This window comes from Suricata suricatta, chromosome 7 (genome assembly GCF_006229205.1).
Source record: "Suricata suricatta isolate VVHF042 chromosome 7, meerkat_22Aug2017_6uvM2_HiC, whole genome shotgun sequence".
NCBI classification, from domain to species: Eukaryota; Metazoa; Chordata; class Mammalia; order Carnivora; family Herpestidae; genus Suricata; species Suricata suricatta.
Genome location: NC_043706.1, coordinates 43,753,749 through 43,761,186, shown reverse-complemented (window position 1 = coordinate 43,761,186; position 7,438 = coordinate 43,753,749). Strand labels below are relative to the sequence as shown.

At 40.4% G+C, this 7,438-nt stretch overlaps 2 non-coding genes across 2 annotated transcripts; both read left to right on the top strand.

Annotated features, from left to right (window-relative positions):
• The first annotated feature begins 4,226 nt into the window (after positions 1-4,226).
• Positions 4,227-4,306, top strand: LOC115297338. The gene has a single exon (XR_003911423.1). It is a non-coding gene; the product is annotated as a small nucleolar RNA U2-19 (small nucleolar RNA).
• A 185-nt stretch (positions 4,307-4,491) lies between these two features.
• Positions 4,492-4,561, top strand: LOC115297337. The gene has a single exon (XR_003911422.1). It is a non-coding gene; the product is annotated as a small nucleolar RNA U2-30 (small nucleolar RNA).
• The last annotated feature ends 2,877 nt before the right edge of the window (positions 4,562-7,438 follow it).

Sequence of the window (7,438 nt, the reverse complement as noted above, 5' to 3'; positions counted from 1 at the left end):
AAAAAAAAAAAAAAGAGTTGGATGCTCAACCGACTCAGCCCTCCAGGTGCCCCTGATAAAATTTAAATTTGACTGATAATCCCTATTCATAATTTAGCTTGAAAAGATTTAAGAGAAAGAATTCATTCACAAAATCGTAGCCTAGAATATATAAAATGAGAGTATCTCAGTATAACACTTTCCACATTCTGGAACAAAAATGTTAATGTAAACAAGATAGAGTGGTTTGAAGATGTCAAGAAGTTCGAAGCAGCCAAATATGGTAAAATTCCCATTTTCTCAAATGGTTAATATGATTCTTCTATATAAGAGATCACCATGTCTGCAAGCTCATAAAACATGCTGCATAACCAGTTAAAAAATATGGAAGCCACTTTGATAATGTAATTATGCTGTTCAGGTCATGGGACAGAGCATAAACATAGGAGTTCGGGCATTCAAAACAAGGCAGAGGTGCAAGTGGGCTACTCCCAGGTGGAAGAATGTTTGGACCACCCAGGAATCTTGAGACCCACAAGCAGGAAGGTAATAAAGAGAGGGACTAAATGTTGGGGAAGGTACAGTTCCTACTAAAGACACTTAACAATGAGGCTGGAGGGAAGGCCATAAGAGTTGGTCTGTTGACCCAAAAAGCTAGTTTTCAGATTATTTTTCTCCTTTTCTAATACTTCCAATCCTATTGTTAGCATTCTTGGATGGACCGCATAAGAGTGAATATTTTCTTCATCCCGTTCATGAAACCCTTTACTTGTACTCTTCTTAATTCCCCTACCATTTAGGTATATAACCTCAATCTTTAACCTGGCTGCATTCAGTAACTTGAAATGAGAAGTTTCTTGCTGTGTTCTGATACATCAGACATATCACTTAAATTTTCGGGGGCCTCAGCCCTCTCTGTAAAAAGAAGGGGTAGGCAACTTATCAAATATGAGAGAGACTCTAATAGAAAATTTGGTTTTAGCATGCTTACACAACGGAGAAGCGTTCTTGACTCACATAATTGGAAGTTCAGAGATTGAGCAGACTCTGAGGTTGGCTTAATTGAGTAACTCCAGTTTTCACCATTTTCCTGGCTATGCACATTGCTGAGCATTGGCTCATCTTCAGGGTGGCATTCCTGATGATGACAAACTTGGCTTCAGAATTCATAGGCTTCACATCTTCACCTCACCACAGGGAGAAGAGTATCTCTTCTAGTGGCCTCCTTTCTTTTTTTTTTTTATGTTTATTTTTGAGAGAGAGAGAGAGAGAGAGAGAGAGACAGCATGAGTGGAGGAAGGGTAGAGAGAGACAATGACACAGAATCCGAAGCAGGCTCCAGGCTCTGAGCTAGCTGTCAGTCCAGAGCCCAATGCAGGGCTCTAACCCACAAACCATGAGATCATGACCTGAGCCGAAGTTGACGCTTAATAAACTGAGAGACCCAGGTGCCCCTGGTGGTCTCCTTTCAATGAAGAATATTCTTTTCCTAGAGGTTTTCAAAAACTTCCCTCCTTGTTCGTTCAAATAGGGTCCCATTCCAATGCCTAATCCATGGTACTAGTTTATGAAGGCCACCATAACAAAATCCATAGACTGGGAGGTTTAAATAACAGAAACGTGTGTTCTCACAGTTCTGGAGGTTAGATGTCCAAGATCAAGGGGTCAGCAGGGTTGGTTTCTCCTGAGGCCTCCTATCTTGGCTTGTAGATACCTCTCTTCTTCCTGTGTCTTCAACTTGTCTTTCATCTATACATGTCTGTGTTCAAATTTTCTCTTATAAGGACACCAGTCATTTTGGATTAGGGCCCACCTTAATGACCTGCTTTTAACTTAAGTACATCTTTAAAAGACCTAAATCCAAGTACAGTTACATTCTGAGGTACTAAAGATTAGTACTTCAGCATATAAATCTGGCAGGGTGGGGGGGGAGACACAATTCAGCCCATAACACCCATCCTAATAGCAGGGACTTAGCTGAACAGATTGGCTTAGACTGAGATGCTGAACCAATGAGATCATCCCCACTGCTAAGTTAACCCATTGCCAAAACCCACTGGCGGCATTAGGGAGAGTGGGAGATGCAGGTGAAAACTGGGCTGATAGAGGGAAATAGCAACCAGCAGTGTTCATTACAGGACATTTGGGCTAAGTAATTGCTAAGATTTCTCCTCACTCTAAAACTCAATGATTCAAAATCTCAAGTGTTTTTCCCCATAATGTACTAAAAGTTAATGCAATGCAAAGCAATAAGTGGAGCTTTGATGACAGCAGACGAGGAACAGGGGATCAAAAAGTTATATTGCCAGAGAAGCCATCAGTGCAGAATGACATTCTCTTAGAGTAGAGGCGTGCCTCTATTTTTTTGAGATAGTGGCAATGGAAAACAAGACCATGAGCTCTGGGATCGATGGTGGATGAAGGAAATAAATTGCTCAGCTGTGTGTGGGATGGGAAAAGGTGGCTCACCAAAGTCTACCTTTCATCATATTGAGTATGGTAAGAGTTCTGCACATGTAACAGGGTGATGACAAAGACAGTTGGCAAAACACCTCTTCAGTTTTTGACTTGATCCTTGATTATGTTAGGGTATGCCAGGAGAAATGGATGCTTAATACATTAAAAATGATTAAAATATTGGCAGTTTCATGGTTCAACCTAATAAAGGCCTTTCCCAAATGGCTTTAAAGATATGTACTCTAAAGCATAGCAGCAAATATAGAAGATTTGTGAGAGAAAAGATAACCTAGAACATAAACTTGTTTTCAGCCTGATGGCCTCCATGAAGACTCCATTTATATATACAATATAAAATGGTGTTAACAACAATCTTGACTTATAGAGAGAAAGCTTAATTATATTCTCATGGTCTGTTTTCTACATCTGGGGAATATATATATACATCTGAAAGCATTCAAACTAAGAAAAGTTGTGGCATTTTTTAGTCTTGGTTATCTTAGATATCTTTCCCCATTTACACTAAGCAATTGAATTCCCAGTTGTAGATGGGAAAAACCATTTTCTGAGTTTTATAAACATAATAGCAAAATAATTTCACTCCCTAACCCTACTGTTCAACTTCCCTGTCTTCTAACTTTATTGGCACTGAAGTCCCCAAAATGTATCCAGTGGATCATTTTCTTGGTTTGGATCCCAGATTAGAATTTGTTTTTAAATTTTTTAAGGTATATATTAAATATCCCAGATAGGCTTTAATGGAAAAGAAAAATTGGTCCCGGACTAGATGAATCCCACAAATTTTTGGTTTAGACGTTAGTCTCATTTTCTTTCTCCCAAGTATGGGCAGAGATTTAAACACATTTTTATCAAAATTTTTCTTTATTCTTTTAAAATTATTTCACCTTCACAGAGATTTTCTGTTGAAGAAGTTTCTCTTTATTACTCAATATCCCTCCATATATATATATATATATGCACATGTAAGTGGGGGGCTAGCAGAGAGATGGGGAGGGAGAAGAATCTCAAGCAGGCTCTGAGCTGTCAGTGCAGAACCGGATGAGGAGTTCAAACTCATGAACTGGGAGATCATGACCTGAGCGGAAGTTGGACACTTAACCCACTGAGCCAGCTAGGTGCCCCTTGATATCCGTCCCTTTAAAAGTATGTTTGATATATGTAGGATTTACATTGATAAGGGAAATTAGAAGGCTCCCAAGGATATTTCCCATAAATTTCTAATAAGGAAAAACATCACATATGGCTCCTATATAGGGAAGTTAAGCAAAAGAACCTCAAGAAAAGATTTGAAATTTAGGTCGATTTGTGTGTTTAACATGCTGTCAAAGAAATATAATTTCATTTCCACAGAATCTGAGAAAGTTAACTTTCTTATATTTTTAGAATAGAGCAAGAATATTACTTGCTAATCAAAATTTGGAGACTGGAGCTGGTACAATAATGTAGTGTTTAATTAAAATGAAATAATTCTATTTGAGAAACGAAAGGAATGTTGTCTTTTTTCTTTTCATTTTTCTTAAGGTGATTTCTAAAAAATATACTTCTGTTATTCAGGTTGTTGAAGCGTAATTACTCATGTGGTTATGATTGGGAGAAGAAATAGTGCAGAACTCATTATTTTTTCCTTTTCACATGGACAAACTGCTGCCTTGCATTACAGATCACTGTGGGAAGTGTTTATTTTGCAATCATTAAATAAAAGTAAGGAGAATGTTCTGAAGTTATTTCTTACTGTTCCTCTTCCACCTTCCCCCCATACCTTTTTGAACGATTATTAAAATCAATAGCCAAATCTGAGCATCAGAAGACCTTCCAGTCTACCTGATGCATGATCTCTATAGTTCTGAGAAGCAAAAGTAATTTAAAACAGTAAGGGCTTATGCCTGGGGCGTGTGTGCACGCGCACGCGTGTGTGTGTGTGTGTGTGTGTGTGTGTGTGTGTGTGAAGGTGATAGTATATGACTGAGGACTTGATGAGTGAGATAGGGATGGGGTGGAGGAGATACGTGTGTGTATGAAAGTCTAATCAGTTCTGAGCAATGATGAAGAGGTTTTCGTACTGACTTTTACAACTATGAAGGTTTCTACACTTGATCTGAGCTCAGAACTGTAAAAGAAAAAAAAATAAATAAAATAAAATCAAGGCTGGAAGTGGTTTTGGTAAAGTAAGATTCTGGTCTTAGATAAATTAGTTGAAATTTAACAGAGATAAGTGTAAGCATTTGCATTTTGGTTCAAGTATCAAATGGACATGTGACCTGGAGGTGGTTTGCTCTAAAAAGATCTGAAGGTTTTACTTAATCACAGGTTTAAAATTTGTCAAAGTATGACCTAGCTAGGTTGTGCTGCAAAAATGGAAATATAGTTTCAAGATCGCACCAAGAATTATTCCCACTGTTCTGTGATCCGATCAGTTCACATTTGGGGTATCTTAGTCAAATTTTTAAGAGTAATACTGATAAGGGGAGCTTGGGTGGCTCAGTCTGTGAGAGTGTGGCTTTTGCTCAAGTCATGATCTCACAGTCCATGAGTTTGAGCCCCATATAGGGCTCGCTGCTGCCAGCACAGAGCCTGCTTTGGATCCCCTGTCCCCCTCTCACTGCCCTTCCCCCACTTGCTCTCACTCTCTTTCTCTCTCTCTCAAAAATAAATAACATTAAAGGGGCACCTGACTTCCGCTCAGGTCATGATCTTGCAGTTCGTGAGTTCAAGCCCTCTATTAGGCTCTGTGCTGACAGCTCAGAGCCTGGAGCCTGTTTCTAATTCTGTGTCTCCCTCTCTCTCTGTTCCTCCTCCCACTCACACTCTGTCTCTATCTGTCAAAAATGAACAAACATTAAAAAATTTTTTTTATTTAAAAAAGAAAGAGTAAGACCGATCAAATGAAGATGAAGAGACCAGAAACTAAAAGTTTTGGGGGGAACAATGTGTGAATTAGAGATGCTAAGTCTAAAGGGGAGAGTAAGGGAGAGAAAAATCACTAATACTGAGTTGGCATCTCATTTGTGCCAGGAGTTGTATTCAGTGCCTTCTAGAACCTTACTTAATTCTCAAAACAATCCTAATCTATCAGAATCATTATCTCCATATCACCAGTGGCTGTGTGATTAGGCCACAGGTCAGAAGATTCTTCATTGATCACATATACAGCTGTGACTCCAACTCCCTGGTCTCCCAGGATATAGCACCTGCTCTTCCCCTCCCACACCGTAGGTCACCTTCACCTGCCTTAAGTTCTACCGAAAATTATGTGTCAGGAGTTGCTTCTTTTGCTTCTTGATTTAACACTATTTGGGGTACCTGTAATATACGAGGCACTGTGCCATGAATTCTGATCAAAGTGAGTTTATGGCTTCTTAGAGGAAGTAAGTTTCTAAGTAACATACAAGAATGAAAGCAAAAGTACCATGAGAAAGGCAGTCAATGTTAAGTGCCAGGGGAAGAAATCTTGCTGTCAAAAAAAAAATGTGGCATCTGAGCTACTTGGAAAGACAAGGAGATTTGGACATGGTGAGAAGTGACAGGAAGGGAGGAAGGGCTACCCAGGCAGAAAGAGCATCATGGACATGGGGACATGAAATGCATGTCTAGGGAACACCGAAGAGTTAAGTGTGGCTCTAGTAGACAGTATGAGAAGATTAATGAGGACTAAGCTGAAGAAATGGACTGACCTAGATGAGAGTCAGAAATGCAGGGCTAATGAGTTCTGTGATGCTCTGTGTGCAACGGGGAGCTACAATTGATTTTGTTTTTAAGTAGGGCAATGACAATGGCCCCAAGTGATTATTTGTGTGAACAGCTTACTGCAGGGCAGAAAACAAGGTGGGAGGAGGTTAGAAGGCTTTTGCGTTTCCAAGGGCGAGCTAATGAAAGCCTGAGTTAAAGTGCTGGCCAGCCTCCTATCCCTTTCCAAGGCCTCCTGACCCTCTTACATACCACCCAACCGCAGGCCTATCAAATGAAGCCTTGATCTATCTCTCTTTGCTTTTTCTCAGTTTCTTTTGCTTTCATCTCTTTCCACTGATAGATTCTTGGCTCCCTGACTTCTACCTTCAACTCTGTGCCCCACTCATTTGACCTTCATCCTTACTCTTCTAGCATTTGGACACTAGGTTTTTTCCTGTGCACTCTGCCTGGATTCACTTTTCGGTCCTTGGATTGGGACTCATGATGCCTCAGCCCTGTAGAGCTTTGTAGAGCATATTCTCACAGGTATTCGTCAGGATTTGCCTTTGCAAACAGAAACTACCCTCACTAGGGTAGACAGAAAAAGTAATTTAAATTTATTGTTTTAGTTTTATTTTAAGATTTCATTTATTTATTTTTAATGTTTTTTATGTTTACTTATTTATTTTTGAGAGAGAGTGTACAAGCAGGGGAGGGGCAGAAAGAGAGGGAGAGAGAGAAAATCCCAGGCAGGCTCTGCACCGAGCCCGATGCTGGGCTTGAACCCACAAGATCATGACCTGAGCCAAAACCAAGAGCCAGATGCTTAACTGACCAAGCCACCAAGGCACACCTTAAGATTTTATTTTTAGGTAATCTCTAACCCAATTCACAACCCCAAGATCAAGAGTGGTGTGCTCCACTGACCGAGCCAGCCACCCCAAAAGTAATTTAAATTTAATAAAGCATGTTTGGGGGCACTTGGGTGGTTCAGTTGATTAGGCGTCTGACTTCAACTCAGGTCATGATCTCACAGTTGGGGAGTCTGAGTGCTGCATCAGACTCTGTGCTGACAGCTCAGAGCCTAGAGCCTGCTTCAGATTTTGTGTCTCCCTTTCTCTCTGCCCCTCCTCCACTCGCTCTCTCTGTCTCTCGAAAATAAATAAATATTAAAAAAAAAAAAAGCATGTTTGATACCTCATAGAATCTGGAAGGGGACTGGAGAATCGGGCCCAGTCACTGCAGTAGGGATCCACGCCCCACATCGAGCTGTGAGGCTGCGGAGGGGAGAGGAGGGCGCTGTTGCTGCTGGGCG